Source organism: Delphinus delphis, chromosome 13 (assembly GCF_949987515.2).
Source record: "Delphinus delphis chromosome 13, mDelDel1.2, whole genome shotgun sequence".
Classification (NCBI taxonomy): Eukaryota; Metazoa; Chordata; class Mammalia; order Artiodactyla; family Delphinidae; genus Delphinus; species Delphinus delphis.
Window position 1 is genome coordinate 87,424,315 of NC_082695.1, and position 22,645 is coordinate 87,446,959.

The window sequence follows — 22,645 nt, forward strand, 5'->3', positions numbered from 1 at the left end:
AACCAAGATTCCAGGGCTCACGGCCGGGGGTAGTTGTTCTGTTACTCACGTTAAAACCACACCCACTCCAAAGAGAATCTGTCTTCAGAGGCTTACAACACGATCAGAACTCAGAGGAAGAAATAGCTAAGAGCCAGCTGCATTTAGTTGCTGCCCTTCCCTCCCGGGCCGCTCGCCCTGGAGCTTCTGTTCTGGCCGCGCTCACCTGGCCCAGATGCCCACCTGCTGCCAGCTCCACCCCTTCCCTCTTCTCCGCAGGGGCCCTGCCCTCTTCCTAGAAAGCTTGCCTTCAGAAACCTACTTCTTTCTGGGGGTAAATCCACTCTGCCTTTCCAAGCAAGCTTTCTTTTTCTGTCAGCAGATAGATGTTTTATGTTTTGGGAGCGAGGAAGGTTAGACACAGAAAGGGAAAGACGGGATCCATTGTATCCTTGTAAGGGAACCAGTGAGGTGAATGACACCGAGGATGATGGAGCTCTTTGTTGCCGCCACGAGGAAGTCCATTTCAACACGACTTTTAGGGATTGTGAAATTTACCAAGAAATTAGAAATAATCGGGTTCTAAGTGCCGTGGCCGTGGACGACATGCATGACCTTGACGTTGATTTTGGGCCCTGCTGGGCGTGCAGGGAAAGTGGGAAGTGAGACAGGATCCCACACAACCGGCTTCAGTCACATGCAGCTCGAAAGGCCGATGTTTATGGTTTTGCTTCTCTTCTCACCTCTTCCTCTCCTGGGATAAAACACGGAATTCCTGAGGTTAGTCCCACTGACCTTTAAGGTAAGTTCTTCTAGATACTCACTAAAAATAAAAAACTGTGCTTTGCCTGAAACACTAAAGAACGTCACAGCCAGCCTGGCCTGGCTCCACTGCAGGCCCAGCACCTTCCTCTCAAAGGCCCTTTGTGTTACCCCCATGCCCCCCCTGAGGGAGGAGGGGCTCCGCGTCTGGCCGCAACCAGACTAAAAATCAAGGGGCGCGTTTGTCGCAGGAGCCCCAAAGTCCTAATATCCAAAGTGAGGACCGAACTGCCTATCCCATCCTTGGAGAAGGAAAGGCCCAGGTTTCTCCCACAGCGATTTGTAAATTACTCTTGCTATGTGCATGGAAAGAGCTTCCCAGAATTCTTATTAATCCACCATCAAACTGAAGCACGAACTCGGGCTCTTTCCATTTTACTATTTATGACATGGAGTCATTCGTTTGTTCATTCATTCATTCATCCCTCATTCATTCAATAAATACCTATTTCTTCCTTGGCCATGCCCTGCATTGAAAGAGGCCAAGCCCCTGCCCTTGAGAAGTTTCTGTCCCCTGGGTTCACAGGAGCTGCTAGGTCTTTAATAAAGAAGATCTGATCAACTAAATCCTGATGAGATGTTAAGTACTGGTAAGTACTTAATGTGTGAAGTTTCTTAGGAGTTTTGCATTTTAACAGGAGCAATTTCTTAACTGAAAGAAATGAATTTCTAATGGCGGCCGCTCCAGGGTGTTAAAAATGAAATTTTTTTTGGGGGGGGGTAGGGTGGGGTGGGAATAAGGGTGCTTCTGCCCTGAGCCAAAAGGCGTGGCTAGTGGTTTCTCTGTAGACATTTAAGACTGGATTTTTAAAACACATGAACTTCTTACTAAAAATATTGTCCACTCTTTCCTCCTGGTAAACAGTAAATTGAACCCTGGTTTTATACTACAAAGATGAGAGATCACAGTCTCATGTGAGAGTGTGGCCAGACGTGGTCATAATCAATGAACTGTGAAGCGTTTTTATAGGTACTGGAATCTGGGTAAGCACCACCTACGAGGAAAACACAAAAAGGGGAGGAAGATAAACACTGGAGGATTCATTCTGGAGAAGGGAAGGCGGTGGAGACGGGGACCAGTGTTTGCTGAGACACCAGGGCCGTCCTGTTGTGAAACCACTGGCTCTGGAAGGGGCAGGATTTGTAGGAGAGGGTGACGTGGGGAGGAGCTGCCCTCGTGGGCTGCCTGCGCTGCACTAAATTCTTTACATTTATTCAGTTCTCTTTTTAAATATTCCTTGTGCCCATTTTAAAGATCAGGAAACTGACACAGGGTCAGTCGTGAAAGGGCACGTGGACCCCGGCCAGCCCTTGGGAGCTGCGGGCAGGTTGTCTCCAACAAAAGCCTCAGCCTTGGAGCCCCCAGGCCCCCTCTGTCTCACCCTGGGGCCTCTCCTGACCTTGGACCCCAAGCTGGGGCAGGCTTCTCCCATCACCTGGTGCAGACGAGCTCCTGGGGGCTGACGGCTTCCCACCTGCACGGCTGGGACTCTCTGCATGAGGTGGCCCCAGGGAGCCTCCCAGCCCTGGCGGCCTGAGCCAGCGTGGGATTCAGACTGGGACAGGGTGAAGTTTCCGTTTTAGGGGGATAAGAGCACACAGCTACGGAGGATGCTGCAGAGAGAGGCTGGGGGGACCTGGAGGGGTGTTGCCGTCCACGCGTGGCTCAGCCATGTCCCTCTCTGCCTCGGCACGCCAACATGGTCCCCGTCCGGCCCACACCTGCGTCATGCTGCGAAGGCGTGACACCCCATGTTGCTTCAGGAACCTCGTGAGGCTGGTCGGTACGTGCTTGACGCATAAGGTCAAGGGTAAGGTCGATCATGTATTCGCATGTAGTTCTGGATCTGAGGTTATTTAAGGAGAAAATTGCATGTCGTCAGAGCCTCCTGGTTGTCCTAACTCTGTACACAATGCCCCATGGCCGTTATGTCTCAGTAAAGTTGGAAAAAAGTTAAAAACACCGGAAAGAGGCAGCGGTAGAAAACAGCCCAGAGCTGGCGCTCAGGAACCTTTGACTGCAGTCCACAGGCGGCTGCATCCGTGTGCCCGAGTCACCTGGTTAGGGCGATTTCCACGTGTGACCGCGAGGCCCACTGTCAAATCACACTGCCCCTGAGTCCCCAAGGGTGCTGTGCGTCTGCCTGGGAACAGGAATAACCAGGCCGGGAGCTGGCGTGGGTTACCGGGGTCCGCAAGCCCCAGAGATGAGCTCCGCGGCAGTTTCTGTGAAACGCTGAAAGCAATTTTGCTTATGAAAAGTCCTAAATTACCCTGATAGCCCAGTTAGCTTCCCAAAGGTCTGTGCATCTGTAATGGAGAGCCAGCCACTTTCCGGGAAAGAAGGTGTGAGTCCTCCATCGGGGGCTCAGGGTTCCGAACCTGGCTTTCACCAGCCCCTGGGCTCTGCCTGGTGGACCCTCCCCGGGTGGACCCTGGTGCTGATGACCTCAGACATGCCTGGGGCCCCCAGACCTTTAACACTGCACTAGTATGAATGTATTTTAAGAGGCTGTCTTACGGCAGAGCAGAGTGAATCAGGGCACAGCCGGGGACACGTGGATGCAACCAGCGACTTCATTCTGGAGAAGGGCGTACCAAGAATTAAGAATAAGGATACATTTGATTAAAATAACTATGAACCTTGAGGGAAGGCTTGAAGGGCCTCAGAGACAGGAGTCCCTGGCCTGGGCGTCGGAAGGCTCACCCTACCCATCCTCGTCCTCTCTCTCCTTGGGCACCAAGTGCTGCACCTGGCCAGCAGGTGACTGTGCTCCTTTCTGCTTAAGAAGATGTTAGGACCAGCGTCCAGCCGGGCCGATGCTTTCCTAAGCTCCTGTCTATTTGTGAGCTGCTCTGGTGTATTTTTCCGCCCCTACGGCAGTGCTGCGCTATTCATCTTTCTCACCAGCTCTTTGCTGTTTAATGAAATTGGGCCCAGTGGGGCAGAGCCATGCCCGGAGATGCCCATCCGTCTTGATTCGATTCCCGTCTGACACTGGCCTTGTCTGTTGACACAGGCCGGGTCACGGAGTGGCCACGACCCCTCGTTTGCACCCAAGTTCCCCCTCCCTGGCCTCCTCAAGTCCAGTCCAGATGATTTGTGCCAGTTTGACGGGGCACAGACTGGAACAGCCGAGGACCTTCTACGTGGCTGCATTTATACCCAGCTGCCTGCGCATCTCAAGCTGCCACATCTGTCAAAACACGTGTCCCGCCCACTTCGTGTGGGCTCGCCTATAGCCATGAGCCTTGGAGAGCCAGAGCACGGGGACCAGGACGCACGGCTCCTTCTCCAGCGGAGTTTCTTGTGACCACTCCCCGGTCACCCCCGGAGCTCCGGACCACCGCCTGGGCAAACTGGGCAAGGGTAGGGGGGTGCTGCAGGGATCCCGGGAGAGAGGAGTGACTCAGAGTCGGTGCAGGGAAAGGAGACCGGGAAAGGGTCAAGAGAAAATCCCCATCGTGTTTCTGTGTTCAACTCTGACATTCGCAACACACGTGCCCGGACAGACATCCATCCTCAGTGCTGAGTTTCTCCCTGAATACTTACAGCTGACCCTCGAACAATAAGGATTTGAACTACATGGGTCCACTTACACGTGGATTTTTTTCATAGATGCATGTAGGTACTATAATGTATTTTCTCTTCCTAATGTTTTTCTTAATAATGGTTCTTTTCTCTAGCTTACTTTACTGTGAGAATACAGTACATTACACATACAAGATACAAAAGATGTGTCAATAGACTGTTTATGTTACCGGTGAGACTTCTGGTCAACAACTGTTAGTAGTTAGGCTTGGGGGAGTCAGAAGTTACACTTGAGTTTTCAACTGCGTGAAGGTTGGTGCCCTAACCCCTGCATTATTCAACTGTATTTCAAATGAGAGAGAGAGATTGAGAAACGTCGTCCTTCATTGCTTACCAAAGAGGATGCATTATATATGACTCCCCCCAAATATTCTGAGCCTCCAGAACAAAAGTCAGTACCACTTCGGATCCTTTATATTTTACATCAAACATTTTTCCTATCAAAAATTCTTCCCAAAGTAGAGATTGGGTTTTTTAAATTACCGCGATGTATATAGTTCAGTCTCTTTCCTAATTCTGTGGCCAAATATTCTTCAAGAGAGTCGGTCTTTTAAGCAAGAAATATATTCTGAACTCCATAAACAGGCACATTAAAATTTGTAGTGGTGATGGGTACACCTTCTGAAACACTTTTCTAGGACATTCATAGCACAGGAAATCCTCATTTTCCTGCATGTTAGAAAGAAATGACAGGCTGAGGGTCAATTTCTCCATTAGTAATTCATTTTGTTTTTGGTGAAGTCTTGCCCTTGAGCTAAAGGGAGATAAAAATGAATAAAATGGAGCTAGTAAAATATTTTGATCTTTGAACTTAAGTAACTGTAGCGCGTAAGCCTAAACTTCTGCGCTAACATCAGCGGCAGCACTGCCATGAATCACCGTAGTCTAGAAGACGGTTGTATCTATACGTCTCCTTAAAGGTTTATGTTTAAGACCTGCATTTTCTCCTTCTCTCGAGTAGTCAGGCCCTTCTACTCAAATTGTTGTCCTGCCACCACCAGCATCCACCTACCTTGGGGTGGGTTAGACAAGTGGAATTTCATGCCCCACCCAGAGCTTCTGACCCAGACAGGCAATTTTCACAAGATCCGGGCAGTTGGCATCCGAGAAGCTGAGAAGCTCTGGTTTCCATGGCTCTGCCTTCCAGCCGTGAGGGAAGTTGGGGTCCTGCCTGCTCTGCACCTGGGATGTTTCCTCGTCAGCATCTTCAGTTAGGAGCAGCCAGAATCGTCGTCTTGAAAAGCACCCTCTCCCTTCCAGGTTACCCGGCTGATTCAGTGAATCCTTGGCCATAATCTTCTGCAAGGAACAGCCTCCTTCTCATCCTAGACAATGACCTTTCTCTTCCCGATTCCACCTCCTAGTAGACCCGCATCTTCTAGCTCTCTGATCTCTTCCTGTCGCTCTCTGAAATTCCCATCCCTCTTCCTTCTGCCAACCAAGTTTCTTCATGTTCTCATGGGCTGAAGAAGACATGGAAGAAAGGTATTGGGAAGAGATCAATGTGCCAATGATTAAGGAGCTTTCATTTGGATTCAATGGCATCCATCGTTACGGAAAGGGCTGATTGAATGAGAGTGACGTTTGCTGGAACCAGTGAGAGCAAGCCAGAACCAGAGTGTCCCGTTCCCGTTCCATGATCAGCTGGGACCCCTACATCAGCACACTGGCCTCTGACATCACTTTGGACATTTTAATGTATGTGCGTGCTCCTTTTAAGTGTGTCTGGGCTGTGTGTGTGTGTGTTGTGTGTCTGTTTTCACTTTATTTTGTTTTTGCCTATAAATGTGTGGAATTTAAAAGTAGAATCCACTTGTTGAGAGTAAATGGTCAGCCCATTATATGCTTCCTCCTATTATGGGGCCATTAATTTCTAGGGCTAACCAAGCAGTTTTACTCTTCCATAGAATGAGGACAACATTTTCATGTCAAAAACTCTTGTGCAGGGGCTTCCCTGGTGGCGCAGCGGTTGAGAGTCCGCCTGCCGATGCAGGGGACACGGGTTCGTGCTCCGGTCCGGGAAGATCCCACATGCCGTGGAGCGGCTGGGCCCGTGAGCCATGGCTGCTGAGCCTGCGCGTCCGGAGCCTGTGCTCCGCAGCGGGAGAGGCCACAGCAGTGATAGGCCGGTGTACAGCAAAAAACAAAAACAAAAACAAAAAACAACAAAAACTCTTGTGTAGCTGTACAAGAAAACCAAATTAATCCATTGGAACATCATGCTCAGATTACAGTGGAACTATGTATCCCCTCTGCTGCAAACCGCTGTAAGTCGTGATGCAGGACATCAACTAAGAAACTTCATTTCCAAGGGGCACATGTGGACAGAGCGTGAGTCATGGCCTGCCACTGTCCTCAGAAGCCATCAGCGCTAACGGTTCTGTAACCTGTATACACTTGACCCCTGCTTCGTTTATACGCGAGCCGAGGCCACATCCATGGTGTAATATTTCTACCCCTAAACACAATGCCTTGTGAGGTGTTACATTTAATCTCGGAAGCTAAAGATAGCTTTTTACATAGGCCTCATCCAGACACGAGGCTTGGGAAGCAGATAGGATCGTGCTCTGCTATCACAGCACAAGAGGTGCACTTAGGCCGATCGATAAGTAATGATTCATAACATTGGAAATTATGATGGCCAGAGATTAGGGGAAGCAGCACATTTCAGAGTCCAGGAGAAGGTGTTCTTCCCCACCTCCCCTTGTCACATGTGGAGTTTCCCCAGACTTGTCCAGTTGTACCATTCTGTGCTGCAATCCAGCAGAAAGGGATACGCTAGAACGAGGTACATAGAAGCACGTTTCTCAAGCCTCCGGAGCTGCAGGGTCCTTTCACTGAGTCCCTTGCATCTGACCGTCTATTCCGATTGTCCTGAGGTAATGTGGCCCCTAGATGGAAATAACCATGTGTTCACCACAACCAGCTGGTACCCTGTCCCCATGTACAGTGGGAAGCTCTCCTTTCTGGCCGCCTACTTATCTTTGTGAACATGAACCACTGCACTGTATGTGTCCTCCGCAAATCCTGTTAGTACATTAGATGCTTAGATGTGTAGTATTGATAGGCACTTAAAATATAAGTGCATATCCTTTCGGTCAATACTAATTGTTTTGTTAACCACATATGCAGAAAGAAAGAAGAGTAAGAGAAAAGAAGAGAATGCGGAAGATACTTGAAAACCAATATGACGTCTAAATATTTTTATTTCCTTCTCAATATTTGATATTAAAATGTTTATAATATGGTGATTATTCTTTCCAAATGACTGCCTCCATTCTCTAGAGATTGAATTTGCTTTCAATTTCCAATGATCAAATGGTATATTTAGCTTCTAACTTTTTAAAAACACAAACACTTGATTCAGTAAAGCTTTCCCCAGGTTGACTAAATAAAGATCACTTTACTGAAATATAACTGTGTTCTGCTTCCATCAAAAGATCTTTAGAGAATTTCCCCTCAGTTTTGTCTCTGACAGTGAACTTTCCCTCATGCAGAAGGGGAGGCGGAAAGGGGCTGACCTTTCAGTCTGCGGTCCAGCATCCAGCGTCTGTGGCAGGGACACACGGGGTGGGGCTGGCAGGGGGCAGGGGGAGAAAGTCCCTTCCACCCCGTCTGACCCGCAGGAGTGAAGGTTGGAGAGAAAGCGTGCAGTGCTCTCCCCACCTGCCGGCCCTGCCGTGGAGCATCTCCCATCCACTCTACATACCTGAAATCAGTATCACGATGAAGCTCACAGCAGATCCCAAAAGCAAAGCCAGGATTCAGCATTTCAGACAAAGTCACCTCCAAAGCCTGATCCCCGGGGAATCACCCAGGACCCTGCAAGAAACACATATCCTGGACCGCCCCCCCCCCCACGCCGGAACCACAGAATCAGAAGCTGGCTGCCTATTGGGTCTGGGCTCACGATTGACCGGTGATCCTCCCTGACCACCCCCCTGACCAAACCCTGAGCCCTAAGTGTCCATCCTTGTTAGGCCTGCACACTGCCCCTCACCCCAGTGTAGCAAGCATCTTGTTAAGTCAGGGAGAAAGAAAGAACCCTCACCCTGGATGGAAGCCTGACCAAATTTCTCACCTCCACCAGCCCCCCAGGTAATACTTTGTCTCCCTGGTCTGCCTTCAGCAAGTGGGGCAATAGAATGTATTTTATTTGTTAGGTTTTTGTCTTGATATCTAACTTCTACTATGCAGAGATACAGCAGAGTGGGTTACCTTTGTACCTGGCCTGTAAAGTTAGGGGCAGACCTGACATTGGCTCAACCAGAGAAACGTGTTTGACCCAACACTGCTTTAAGATCCACTAAATGTGGTCCTTTTCGTGGTTTGCTTAGACTTTGACACAATGCCTGCATCTATAATGTGAGGCAGGCTGGGAGATTCTCAGTATTATGTGAAAGTCCATACAACAGTCGCCAGATGCAGGTTGAGCCCTTGGATTCCCGGTTTCCTGTTTTTAGGATGTGGGCTGAGACTAGTGATGGCTCACATGGGATTCAGGAACATTGTACTTAGTTCTCACCTTTGAGAGGCTGCTTCCTTGGATCTGAAACTCTAGAAGCTGTGGTTGGTAATATACACACTCCTGGAGGCATTATTAAAGTAAGTCATTCGAATCTACTTTTGTCAGCTGTGGTTTGCGGTCCAGAGTCGGAGGCAAAAATGATAACCTTGAGTTTGTTCCTTGGGGACCAGTTGTGCTGACCCAGTGGAGTCCCATGACTGTGGACTTGACTTGAGGGCAAGAAGGTGGATCAGCTGCCTTATTTTTCGGAACCTCCTTTGTTTCCTCATCCGAAAATCTGAGACGTACATCAGGATGTACGTATTCACACATCTCCACTCACGCTGAGTCCTCTGACCCTGCCACACCCGTCACTCCTGCAGTCCTGGAAGATGCTGCTGCTGCCATGGAGACAGATGTGCGTCCTCAGCCTCAAATCAGCTCCAGGGGCCTGGCCTGACCCAGCGGTTCTGTCCTTGAGGGCACTCAGTGGTGTTTTAGATCATTGTCTACGGTGGTATCCAAGTCCCTTCAACTAGAATTAGGTGTAGGTAAAAGACTGAGAGCTAAGACTCACAAGCCGCTGGTCGTACAGTGTTTGTTACGTCGTTTACATTTTCCCACCAGAGGGAAGACTAACTGGGGTGCACAGAACGTCAGGAGACATTTGACAAACTCAGGTTAAGGCGTGTGTGAGTGACATTTCCAAATTATAGCTCAGCGTGTTTGTCCTTGTGCTCTGGACATCTTCTCCAGGAAAGTACCCTACAGTTAAAATGGTGGGTCTGTTTGTTAATCTGATAAACGCACACCATCTGCCCTGTGTTTCTAGATTCTTTGGACACTCCGGCATATTTCTCGTAACTTCTTCAGATTGAAAATTGAACCTCTTACTTTTTAAGAGACTTAACGTTACACAGTGTCTGGAAGCTGCCGGAACATATTGAACGCAATATTTAAAAATATAACTAAAAGAGTGTGTAAACTCAAGTCTCTTGCGTGTTTCCCGGTGGCCCCTCTATGTCTTGACTCTGCCCCCAGCTTTGCTCACCTGGCGAAGCCCATTGTATCGCCTGCCTGGAAGCCAAACCACTTCTTATGTTATGCCTCCTTGGGAAATAGCGTGCATTTGGGGAAAAGATGGATTTAGGAACCTAAGTGGTGGTGGGAATACTAAGACGGGGGCTCTTCTCTGGGGCAGGATTACTCAGCGAGCTCACTCTCTCTTCCCCTGAACTTGCCAGAAAACTATTTTCAGATTGTGATGAAGAAGGCTCCACTGTAGGTTGTTTTCTGAGGTTGACAGATCCTACTACTCAGCTTTCAACCTCATCTTAGCAAGGACGAATTCCACCAAAGTAGGCCCGATCAAGTTCTTATGTTGTGTTTCTAATTAGAATTTCAGTTGCTTTTAATGGCCGTTCGAGAGAATCCATGGTGGAGAATTAGTTGGTACCTGTAGAAATAAAATGTAAGGAGGAGGCCCAGATAGCCTGAACCAGGAGAGATTTTGCCTTAATTTCCAGGAAATGTTACTTCTGTCGAGGTTGGGGCTGGAAAGGGTGGTGCTGTGGAATAGCCACAGATTAAGAAGGAGATTGTCATTGAATAACCTGGTTTAAAAATTAAACTAACCAACATTTCCTGGAGGGAAGAACTTGTTTACTTGCCTCTGTTGCCTGAACCTTCTCTGGCATCTGCCTCATCTGATTTTCCTCTCTTGCTTACCATCACGCAAGCTAATCTCCAAAGCCACGCCCTTCTTTCTTTTCTCCCAGTGAAAAATTACTTGCTTAAAAAATAGATGACTTTGGGCTTCCCTGGTGGCACAGCGGTTGGGGGTCCGCCTGCCGATGCAGGGGACGCGGGTTCGTGCCCTGGTCTGGGAGGATCCCACATTCTGCGGAGCGGCTGGGCCTGTGCATCCAGAGCCTGTGCTACGCAGCGGGAGAGGCCGCAGTGGTGAGGGGCCCGTGTACCACAAAAAAAAAAAAAAAAAAAAAATAGATGACTTCGCTCAGGCTGCTCTATAATAATCTTGGTTCGATTTATATTCGGGGAATATATTAGGCACAAAATATGGGCTCTTCTTTCTTCAACGAGTGTTACATCACTACACATGGATACTTTTTCCTGACGAAAAGGGGTATAAATGTAAATTGAAACTTGTTAATATTTGCCGAAAAAAGTGTGAAGGAAAACTAGGGATTGCCTCAATCCATAGACTGAAAACTTGCTGTCTACAGCGGGGTTGATGAGAAAAGCATGAAACTCTGAAATTCGTTTATTAAAACATTTGTCTCCTAGAGCATGGGATCATTTGGAAAATTATGCAAATGTAGTGTTTATAAATAGTACAGTCAGGGAAAGTTGATGTTAATGGAGGTAAAAGTTGATTTTTTGGGTAGAATCTCTATAAAAGGCAGCAGTTATAGAGGGAAAAGCAAAGAGTTTTTAAATGTGACAGCCTAGAATCCTGGCTATCTGTCAGTGAGACCTTGGGCAAAATATCAAAGCTTCCTTAGCTCCAGCGTATGCATATCAAACCGGGATTAAAAAGCAGACTTTTGTGAGGATTAGATAATTAGATAATTATATGACTTGCCTAGCAAAATTTTTGGCAGTCAATGGTTATTAATAATTATTTTAAAAGCAATGTATTAACATAGGCTGAGGTCTTGCATTTTCCAAAATAGTTGTATAATTTTTAAAAATCATAGCAATATTTAAAGAATGAAAATTAATAAATGTTTTACAGAAGTGTGAAATTGCTAGCTATTACAAAAACTTATAAATTTATAATTAAATGTTAAAATTTATAATTAAAAATTTATAATTTTCCAAATAATCCCAATTAGATGTTGCCCTTCTCCCCCACCCCTTCCCCCCCAAAACAATAACACAGTAACCAGGGAAAACGTCAAGATTACTACCCGAGCTCTTAGGGAAGTTGAGCCGTCAAAAACCCGGTTTATTGCGGGAAGTTCTAAACCAAGAATGAAAGCAGTCATTTGTTCGAGGCTCAGGGTCATCCCACGACATGGCTTTGTTGACACAGACCCTCTTCGGGGGAGCACCCTCTCATGGGCATCAGTATCTCCACCCCGGGTAAGACTATTGGACCATTTGGAAATCAGAGATGCAAGACCCAAATGAAAGAACGGGTAAGGGTGGGACAGAGCAGTTGATGACAGGGACACGTGGTGGTGAAGGGACACGTGTGAGACATCACTAGGTCATTGCCATGATGATCAGGGAGGGACCAGGCTGCAGAAAAGGTGTGTGAGTGTCACCAGCCATCAGAGGGCGAGAGGGTCCATGGAGAATGTGAAGAATGAGGGAAAAGAAGAGACCCAACCCTGGAAGGTCATCTAAGGAGCAAGCAGGAGGTTGTGAGCCCAGGGATGGAATTGGAAAGGAGTAGACAAGGAAGGAAAGGCAGCTAAGGGAAAGGACAGCTCCAAGGAAGGGGGTTATTTCTTAACATCAAATGTATCAGAATGAAAAACAAGGACCTACTGTACAGCACAGGGAACTCTGCTCAATCTTCTGTAATAACCTAAATGGGAAAAGAACTTGGAAAAGAGTAGATACATGTATACGTGTAACTGAATCACTGTGCTGTGCACGTGAAACTAACACAACAGTGTTAATCAACTATACTCCAATATAAAGTAAACATCAAAAAATATTAATAAAGCTGCCATAAACATTAAAATAATAATAATGAAAAGACAGCATCTAGTTCTGGCCCTTTGCTGATGTAGGGAACATGTTCTCAAGGATGTGCTGACATAATTGCAGAGGGGGGGACTGAGCAGGGGCTGAGGAAACAGAAGGGAAATAGATGCTGCTGGCCAGCAGAAGTTGAAGGGAGCTGGGGCAGGTGGCCCGAGGATGCGACGCGCCAGTAAACGATCCTGGTACCAATCTCAAGCCCCATGCTATTTTTAATTTATCAATAGTCTCATTTTCAGTTAGGGAGATACAGAAAATAGCACCTTTGGAGAAAGTGCCCTTACGCTTTTATTTGCGTGTTATGCAGAGTTTTAAGACCTCCGTGGAGTGAATTTAAAGGGTGCTTTAAAATATAACCAGCCCATAATCTCACTAACTCAGACTGAAAGAAACCCGGCCATTTTCCAGAACATCCCTCATGTCATTGTGAATTAATTCTCTTAAAGATGTCAAACTAATTTAATGAGAGAAATATCACCAAAAAGAGAGAGGCCTTCCGCACATTTGGACCTTTATTTTCCAAATATAAAATTCATATATTTTCTCATCAATTCATTAGCTGCGGACCCCCTCCAGGGATGGGAAGTCTAGCAAGGAAATTAAATCCTAAATAAGAAGTTCCTGCCGAAATCTCTCCCGCATGACACATAGAGTTAGTGAAGAAAGACTCCCTCGAGTATGCGATGTAAGTCAAGGAATTCACCAAAAGTGTGAACATTTATACGGCCCCTCTCGAGAACAAGCAGCCAATCATCATTAGATCCTTTGGTATTCATTATAATAAAATTAATCTTGATTAATTCCTTCATTAGTAATCTTGCATTCGAATGCAATTCCATAGAAATTGCCTTGTGATTTAGCAATTAATTTACATGCCAAGATTGAGAAGCGTTGCCTTGGCCCTTCAAGACACAGCTCTCCATTGTGTCAGAGAGGCAAAGACAGGCCCAGAAGGTCCATTTGTCTAAACATATTCCAAGGGAAAAAAAAAAAAGGAAATATCCAAGAAGTTATAAATGCTGAAGCAGGGAGAGCTCTTTCCTGCCCTACGATCTACACTCAGACAAAATCCCAAATTGTGCAGCCTCTTGAGGGAAGGAAAAGCATGCTCGTGTTTCAAATGTACAAATAAAGTTTAGGACTGAAAGCAGTTTCGTTGAATTTTGAAAGTTTTTCAGTTCTACTCATCATTTAAATGAGCTTTTAAAGAAATGTGACATAACCAAGTGGTCGACCCACAGCATCAAGCCACCCAACCCTCTGCTCATCCTGAGGCAACCGTCGAACATGTAAAGTATTGGCTGAAGACGCGGGTGGGAAGCCATAGAGGAGCTTTATCACCGAGTCACCGGATGAGGTGACAGGAAACCCTCTAACTTTGTACTCAACGAAGATTTCATTGTTCAGTTTCCCCAAGTCCTCCATTTGCGTATCTTGTAGAATTAAGAATTAACACGACATTGAGGAGAACGTGACGGATGGACTGAGAGTCAGGTAGGAGCTTTGGTTTGTGAAAATGTCTGTACGTCTTCAAAAATCCTCAGGCTTTTTTTCCACATCCCCACGTCCTTGGGAAACAAACAGGCATCAGAACTCTGCGGCTCTCCCTTTACTCTGTCCAAGACTTGCTGATGTGTACATCCAAAAACGTACTGGCATCCACACTGGATTCATTCCTCCCAAAAGAAGAGAAAAAAAGCCAACTGAGTTCTCGAGGAAGACTTGGACGCCTTCCACACTGAGGATGTTTACACAGGGTTTGTTGATTGCATAGGAAACAAATGTTCGCATCTGATCCCATCAGCCCTGCCCCGTATATCTGAGGCCTCGTGAAAGAAATGAGAACTTTCACCGACCCGTGAGAGGCATAAACTAGAATTTCTAACTCAGATGGAAAATAAACTAAAGCTTCAGTTCCCGGGTTAGGGTCTCTGCTAATGCGCTGCATCAGAGCATGTGGACCATGTCACGGCACTGACCATCGTCCCCAGGGGAGGGTCTGTCCACAGGGAATGCCTGGGTGGGTCAGAAGGTGCCGCTGTCTGGGGCTTGGGAGCTCAGCGTCTGCAGCTGCTCACCAGGGAGAAGGCAGCTTCCAATCAGCCTCGCTCAGAGGCCCGCTTGAAGGATAAAGACATAGGCGCTATGGCTCTTAGCTCCCTGCAGGGTGTGCAGGACAGGGACATCTTTACAAAAAGAGGTCAAAGGGCACACATTGTCCTGGCAATTCGAGGACACAGGTTCACCTCCAATATCCCAGCGGATGACGCAGAGATGACCAGCCTGTCTGCGGGCTCTGTTTTTGCAAAAGGGCAGAGAGGTTTGCGCTGTAAAGAGCAAAGGGCACCTCATCACTACAGCAGCGTCTTAAGCATCTCTCTAGGCACAGAGACCACAGGCGACCGCGTGTGACGGATATAAGGTAGTGCCTGGCCTGTCAGCACATGTGGGCTCTAATCTCGGTCGCACTTTGTGGCCAAGAGACCACGGCCTCCAGATCTGAGTAGAAAAAGCAGGACTCCCTGTTTGCGAGGAGGGTGGATGCCAGGGCACGAGGGCCAGCTGTCTGCCCGGTGCCCACACCAGCTGGCCTTTTCCATGGGTGTTTCTGCAAAGCCTCGCGTCTCAATTCTGCAGGTTTACTACGCAGCTTGGTCCAGTGAGCCTGTATGAGATTGAGCCATGGGATATACTGCACGTCAAAAAGTACAAGCCACCTGGCATCTTCAGACCTGGCGTAAAACAAAACTGTCCATTTGACTGAAGTATCAGGTATTCATCACCGAACACAGATAAGAGCAGCTTAGATTTCCTTCTCTTAGGGTTCAAAAAGAGTTGAAAAAAAGAAATAATTTATTATGTATTACATAAAGCTCTTTGTTTATCTGGTTTAGCAATAAACTAACTCACCTTAAATTAAAAGAAATATGTTACTCCAAGCACAGAGACCAATTCCAGTGACGCGCACAGAAGAGGAATTAAAATAGTTTGAAGGGGTGGTGGCACAGTGGTTGAGAGTCCGTCTGCTGATGCAGGGGACGCGGGTTCGTGCCCCGGCCCGGGAAGATCCCACGTGCCACGGAGCGGCTGGGCCCGTGAGCCATGGCCGCTGAGCCTGCGCGTCCAGAGCCTGTGCTCCGCAGCGGGATAGGCCACAGCAGTGAGAGGCCCGCGTACCGCAAAAAATAAATAAATAAAAATAATAAATAAATAAATAAATGACGGTGTCGCTGGCTCTGCTAGGAGGCGCCTGGGTGGCAGGGTCACTGGCAAGACTGGCCACAGGCTTGGGACAGAGAAGAGCCAGGAAGGGGCCAGAGCTGGGCCCAGGGCTCCTTCACTGCAGACGCCTGAGACAAGGAGCCCTGTCTCCTCCCTGCACTTGGAGGAGGGTCCCGACCAGCCCTCAAGGGATGTTAGGACCAATTGCCTCAGCCTCAGCCTGGTTGGAGCCTGGGAACCACCCTCCTCCCAGCTCACATAGAAGCTTCTAGATCAGGAAGGACCCTGATTTTCACTCAAACTCACCCTGGAGGGCGGGGGGAGCTGGGATGGGCAGGGGAAAGCGCTGGAGCTGGGCTGCTCCCCCGGCTGTTTGGTTTGAGACCAGTTAGGAGGACAGCCCGAGCCCCAGCTTCCTACTCTGCAGAGCAGAAACAGAGGCGACCTGTCGGGGCAGAGGAAGCAAAGCAAGGGTGGGGACGTGGCTCCAGGGACGGAGCCTTTCAGTCCTTCCAGGCGACCCCCTCCCCTAGAAGCCTGGCCCGGCCCTGCTTCCTGCTCTCTTCACCTGTCCACAGTCGTGGCTGTTCCAGGAGACACCTTTGTCACACCTTACCTACCACCCTAATGCCTCAGAACCCAGAACAAGGGATGGAACTCAGACCAAGGTCAAAACGCCCCTCCCTCTGCCATGGTTTGTGTGGGGGAACCAGCAGTCTCAACACCAGAGAGCAGCCCAGCCTGTGTTCAGATCCCGTGAAAGTGTCCACATCCCACTTAGCAGTGGATGAGTGGTTGATGGCATTCCACGAAATGAAGTGACTGACCGCAGGGGGTAAGTGTCAGTCATGGACCAGAAGACCTGAGGTTGGCCATGACATCACTTGTGCATCGGTGAGCTCTTACCAAGTTTTGCTGCGGAACAAAAGCCCCCATTTCCGTGGTTTGCAAACATGCACTGGCTGTGGGTTAGTGGGCGCCCTGTCTTTCCACCCTGGGGTCCAGGGTGAGAGGGCTCTTCCAGCCCGGCCGCCACTAGTGGATTCTGTCTCTGTAGCGCTTCCCCGTCTGCACATTTCACATAAGCAGAATCATACAGAATGTGGTCTTTGTGCCTGGCCTCTGTCACTCAGCATGTCTTCAAGGTTCATCCCTTTTCATGGTGGATGCTATCCTGTTGTATGGACACACTCCGATTTGTCCATCCATCTGGTGGTGGATTTGGGGGAATCAATTTTGGGGAATACTGTGAATAGTAGCAGACCCTCAGTCTCTGTGTCTACGGTGGGGACTCATTCACGATCCCGGATGGAAAGCAGGAAAACGGACACTCGAACCTTCTAGGTCAGCAGTGTTTACAAATGTGTTTACTGAGGTGCCCTGGAGAATACAGTGTTCAGTGATCAAGAATGTTCGGGAAATGCTGAAGACCCCATTCTTCTTCTGGAGACTCACACACGCTCTTCAGTATTGAAGACTCTGCATAGTCTTGTGTTAATGAACCCTGCTTACCTTTGACCCAGAATCTCTAGAGCTGGGACTTTCCTGGGACAGATTCACATTTCCTGGATGTCTCCCAGCCCAGGATTGGGGTTGGCCTGGGAGCTCAGGTAGAACCAGTTCTTTGGCTCAACAGACAGGGCTGTTTCCTTTGTCTTGTCTCTGTTGAAACTCCCAGGGGAGAATTCTCATGGGATGATTTTCTGACTTATATCTTGTGAGCTTCATCCTAAGGCAAGTGAACTATAATTCCAGTGTGCTGGAAGCTACCACAAGGTGAGTTCTCTTCGGGTTTTGAAAACCATAAACACAATTGGTCCAATATTTGAACAGGAAAATCTGTTCTTTAATTCATATTTTCTTCTCAAATAACCACTTTCTCTGAAAGAAACAGATACCCTTGTTGAGGGTGGAGAGGCACAAACACAAGGAATAAAGGCAGAGAGTACGGAAACTCTATTGACTTTAAATAACAGCAAAATCTTTCTCAAGGGCACCTGCCAGTGCACGTCTAGGCTCTGGGGAAGCCAGGCTATTGACACACCAGACGACAGAGGATCCATATGAAAAAAACTACTCCAATTATTGGCTGCTTTTGTAATTAGAAGCAGAAAGTATCCAGCCATTTGCTCCGATTGACAGATAGGGCATGTGTAATGCAGAGATATACGGTTTCTGTCATATCCTCGGAGCTAAACAAAATGGGCCCACCGTCCACAAGGAATCCAGTTACAGGCCCGCGATGGTGCAGTGCATCAGGTTCGCGGTTTTTCTTTCGTACGATGAGAATCAATACACACACTCACAGACCTTTGCTGCACGATCCTGGATCTATTTAATAGATGGGCACCTATAACGTAAGGAGACTGTGCTGGGTAATTATACGGACATACTTGGTGAAGTCATTTAAATGACAATTTTTATTTTTATATTTTTTATGAGGACTGCCATAAGAGAAATACTGTCATTTTCTCTCATGACAGATTTGATAAAGGCAAGTAGAAAGCATGATCTGTTTAAGCTGCGTCAGACACAATCTGATTTATGCATCATTATACCTTTCACTATGTCCATTGCCAGAGGAAAACATACTTTTTCCTAAAAGACAATCATTTAGATCTTGGATTATTGCTAAGCTTTTTAAAGCAAGGGGGCAATGAGAGGAAACCAAGGACTTAGTGTATTTTTCACTTTGAAAAAAATAAGGCAAAGCTCTTCTGAGGGTCTGATTGGGCAAAACCCCCACCAGCTTGGACGTGATACGGAGCAACATGTATTTAATGATGTTAACTGAGCAATGTTTTTTCAGCAGTTTGTTTCCAAATAGGAACTTTGGAGGGTTGTGGGGAGTGTGTGTGACGGGTGGTGCACAGGCGGCGTTCACAGAGGTACCAGCCCAGAAGACGCAGGAGTGAGGTGTCTGTGTGTCACCATCAGGGGCTGGGGTTCCGGAGGTCACCCAGGCAGGAGGAAGGTGCTGGACCTCACGGCGGGCACACCTGGGCTGCCTTTCCATGAAGTGAGTAGAAGCGTGAGGAACCGCATCACCAGGACTCACCAAGGGCAGACGTGTCCTTACCCATATGGTAGGTAGGGGGCAGTCAGGTCAATTGCTTTAACGTCCGCATCCTTCCTACTCCGGCTCTGAACCCCTGAAGGACTAGGACACAAGCACCCTTGGGGGCACTGATCGGCCCATCTGTTGACCAGGAAACATCAGCCCTGGGGGACCAGCACTGGATCTCCTCCTCCTATATCACAATGCCCACAGTTGCCTAAAATCCTGTGTCTACGCCCGTTATGCATCTCTGAGACTGAGCTTTGTCACTTCTGCTGCAAGCTGTCCCCATCCCTGTACCTTCTCTGCCTTTACCCTTGGCCCCTGGAGCCCCTGCCGCCTGGCCCCTCCAGCCTGCCCAGTGGTCACGTGGAGACCGAGCAGACAAAGCCCTGTGGGCTTTCACGTGGCCGGGAGCTCCACGGACAGGGACGTTTGCCCTGGTCTTTGTCATAGACACAGAGCCTGGAAGAGAACCCAGAGCAAGAACTCAATGAATAGATCTGGACAATGAGGTCAGCTTCCTGGATTCAGTGGACTGGCCACCAGGAAGAGAAGACGTCTGGGCCCCGGTGCCCCCTCAAACCACGTCATCGCACAGGGAACCTCTGCGCTCCAGCGTGTCCCTTGAGCCTCGGGCCTGTGCCTGCCTCCTCCCTCCCGCCACGTGTGAGGACAGTGGGTCTGCTCCCCTCGGGGCTGGGCGGGGCCACGCGGCGATTCTGGGGACACGGGTCTGTGGGCTGAGGACAGGTTTTCAGGAGGAGGACGCTTCTTTTCTGTTTTTTAACATCTTTATTGGGGTATAATTGCCTTACAATGGTGTATTAGTTTCTGCTTTATAACAAAGTGAATCAGCTATACATACACATATATCCCCATATCCCCTCCCTCTTGCGTCTCCCTCCCACCCTCCCTATCCCACCTCCTAGGTGGTCACAAAGCACCAAGCTGATGGGGCAGAGGACGCTTCTGAGTTCTCTCCTTCTTCCCTGCGCGAGTGGCAACTGCCACCTTTAGGGACTGGCGGCTCCACCAGCCTGGACCCTGTAGTGAGCAGAGCCCGCAGAGATCTGAGAAAAACAAGATGAGCCTTTGCGCTTGTAAGGCATGGTGCCCGGGATTGTCTCTTTCCACGGCAGAGCCCAGCCTATGCTGACGGGCAGACAAGACCCAGGCTCGGCACCACCACTCTGCTCTCAGTGCCTGGGGTCTCTCTGGTGATGAAGTCACAGTCTCCTGGGGGAAATGGCCCCGGGGTGGCCACGTCACCCCCAGACTCCTGCCTCAACCCGACAGCCCCAGGAGGCAATGCACTCTCTCCTCCAGCGCACTACATGGACAAAACTACTCCTTCTCTTCATTCCTCTTAATACAGTTGAAGAGCCAAGATTTTGCTTAAAAAGAGAAAAAACAAAACTGTACTAACCCTACAGAACCAAAGGAAAGAAACGAGAAGTTTCAAGCTGCCGGAAGGTTAAGTCTTGTCCATCCCATATACTGACCCCTGAGACTGTTTTAGACCCAAAGAACGTTTGAGGCTGTCTGCACCTGCACGGTCTGGGCTTTCCAGCTCATAACAACTTTCTTCCTTCTTTCTACTCATTCGCTCAAAACGCCTGTGCTGGGAGTGCTTATTTAGATGAAAAACGCGACCAAGTGGGCTATCGTTTAGCTGTAGGGTGATGTCTTAACCCTTTGTAGAGGTAAAGGCAACAGAGACGTAGCAGACGTCGCCACAGGGTGGGGCGGGGCTTCTGGAGGAGCAGGCAGCTGGCGACACCTGCTCCCCGGGCTGCACCTTGAGCCACAGCAGAAGGATGCTTTTCCTGGAAAAGAGCCACCGGGAGACAACAGGAGCTAGAAGGGCCCGCGGGTGCCTCTGCAGCTCCCTCCACGTCACGGCTTCCATCTGGACGTCCCCTTCACTTGGACCTCCACCTCTTAGCCCCACTCTGCCTGCCCTAATTGCAGCCACTCGAGGCCTGGGACACTGCCAGTTTCTTTGGAGAGTCTCTTTTCTACACGCTTCCGGTACTTTACTTGGAAGACTCGTGGCACTGGGCACATCATCCCGGCTGTGAGTGGTTCTGAGTAACAGGATGGGAACTGGAACGTCTGAGCCACAGACCATGGTGCAAAGTGAGGCGTCAGGACAGAGACATGGACGTGTCCACATAACCACAAGAATCTGCTTCCTGGCTCTCGAACGCGTCACCCTCTTCGAGTGCATAAGTCAGATTTCTAGCAAAGTTTGAGAGGGAAGGTTTGGTGAGGAGACCTTTGTGGGCAGATGAGTGTGTTTAGGGAAAGACTGAATTCCACGAGGAGACATGAGGCCACCCTCAGAGGATGGGAGAAGCTCAAGGGACAGTCCATCACCAGCCTTCTTCCAGCCATCCGGTTCCTTTTCCCCCAGCCTGAGGGGTCAGTAATGAACACCGCACGTGGACCTTGAGAAGAGGCAGACCCAGCCCGACCCCAGCCTGAGGACAGGTGCCCGCCTGTAGCCAGCACACCCTGGACGGCGGCGGGAGGAGAGGTTTCGTTAGTATCAGGGACAGTTTGAACACTTGGGTTGGGAAGATGTTTGCAAAGTATGGTATAGAACACTGTATTCCCTAAAAGTTAACCAAAAATCCACGGGATGTTATCTTCTGTTGACGGGGGGAAAACGTCCCCACTCTATACATTCTGAAAGCAGGGCATGAGGCTAAACTGAGTCGCATTCCGGTGTTGGGTACCTGTCATCTCATTCAACAGGGAGGTTCTATAACCTCTCCACAGAGACTGAAGCTAAATGAGTCTGTGCCTGCCTTGTCAGCACCTAGAATGTTCTAAGTCCCCAGCAAAGGCCTGCCGAGTTTAAATGTTCAGACAAAAGCTATTTCCACTACTGCCCCCAGGCAATATTTGCAGACCTGAACATTTTTTTTAAGTGGATGGAGAAAACCTCTAGCTCAGGGAAGGCAGAGTTATGGACTGTAACTCAATATTAACTTATTCTTTGAAGTGTTTGAGTTCATAGCTCTGTGTAGCTGCTATCCTGTCATAAAATGGGCTGCAAAGAGTAATAAACCAGTTCTGACAGCAGCAGGGTGTGTGACCCACGGTCAAGGAGAGAGGCCCGCGTTCAGAGGCTCTGTAGGGCAAAATCTCTCCTCGTTTTTCTCTTGAGAGATAAACCTCCAAGCTTTCTCACACACAGACAGCCTCAAATCCATGGTGTCCATCAGGCCAATGGGAGGGCCGCAGCTGGTTTAAGGGTTCACATGTGTGTGTGCACACACACAGAGAGAACATGCACGGACACACACATGGATATTCATACGTGCATCTGTGTATGTACACGCACAGTGTATCTGTGTTCACACACACGTGGTATATGTATGTGCATAGCTGTGTGTGTCTACACACAGATACAAACACGTACACACAGGTGTAGTCTATGTAATGTATGCACACATAGTGTATATGTGCGCCCACCCATAGTACAGATACATGTATACACACAGATACACATAGTATATATATGTATACACGGATAGTGTATATAATATGTGTGCGCAAACACACACACACACTCCCACACTCCGTGGTTTCCCTGAAGACAAAGTTCTCCCATGGGAACTTGAATCCAGCAAGATCACTATCAGTTACATTTCTGCTTCCAGAAGCCAAGCCCTGCATGACTTTTTTCTCCATTTCGTCGGGAACGTGGAGAAAG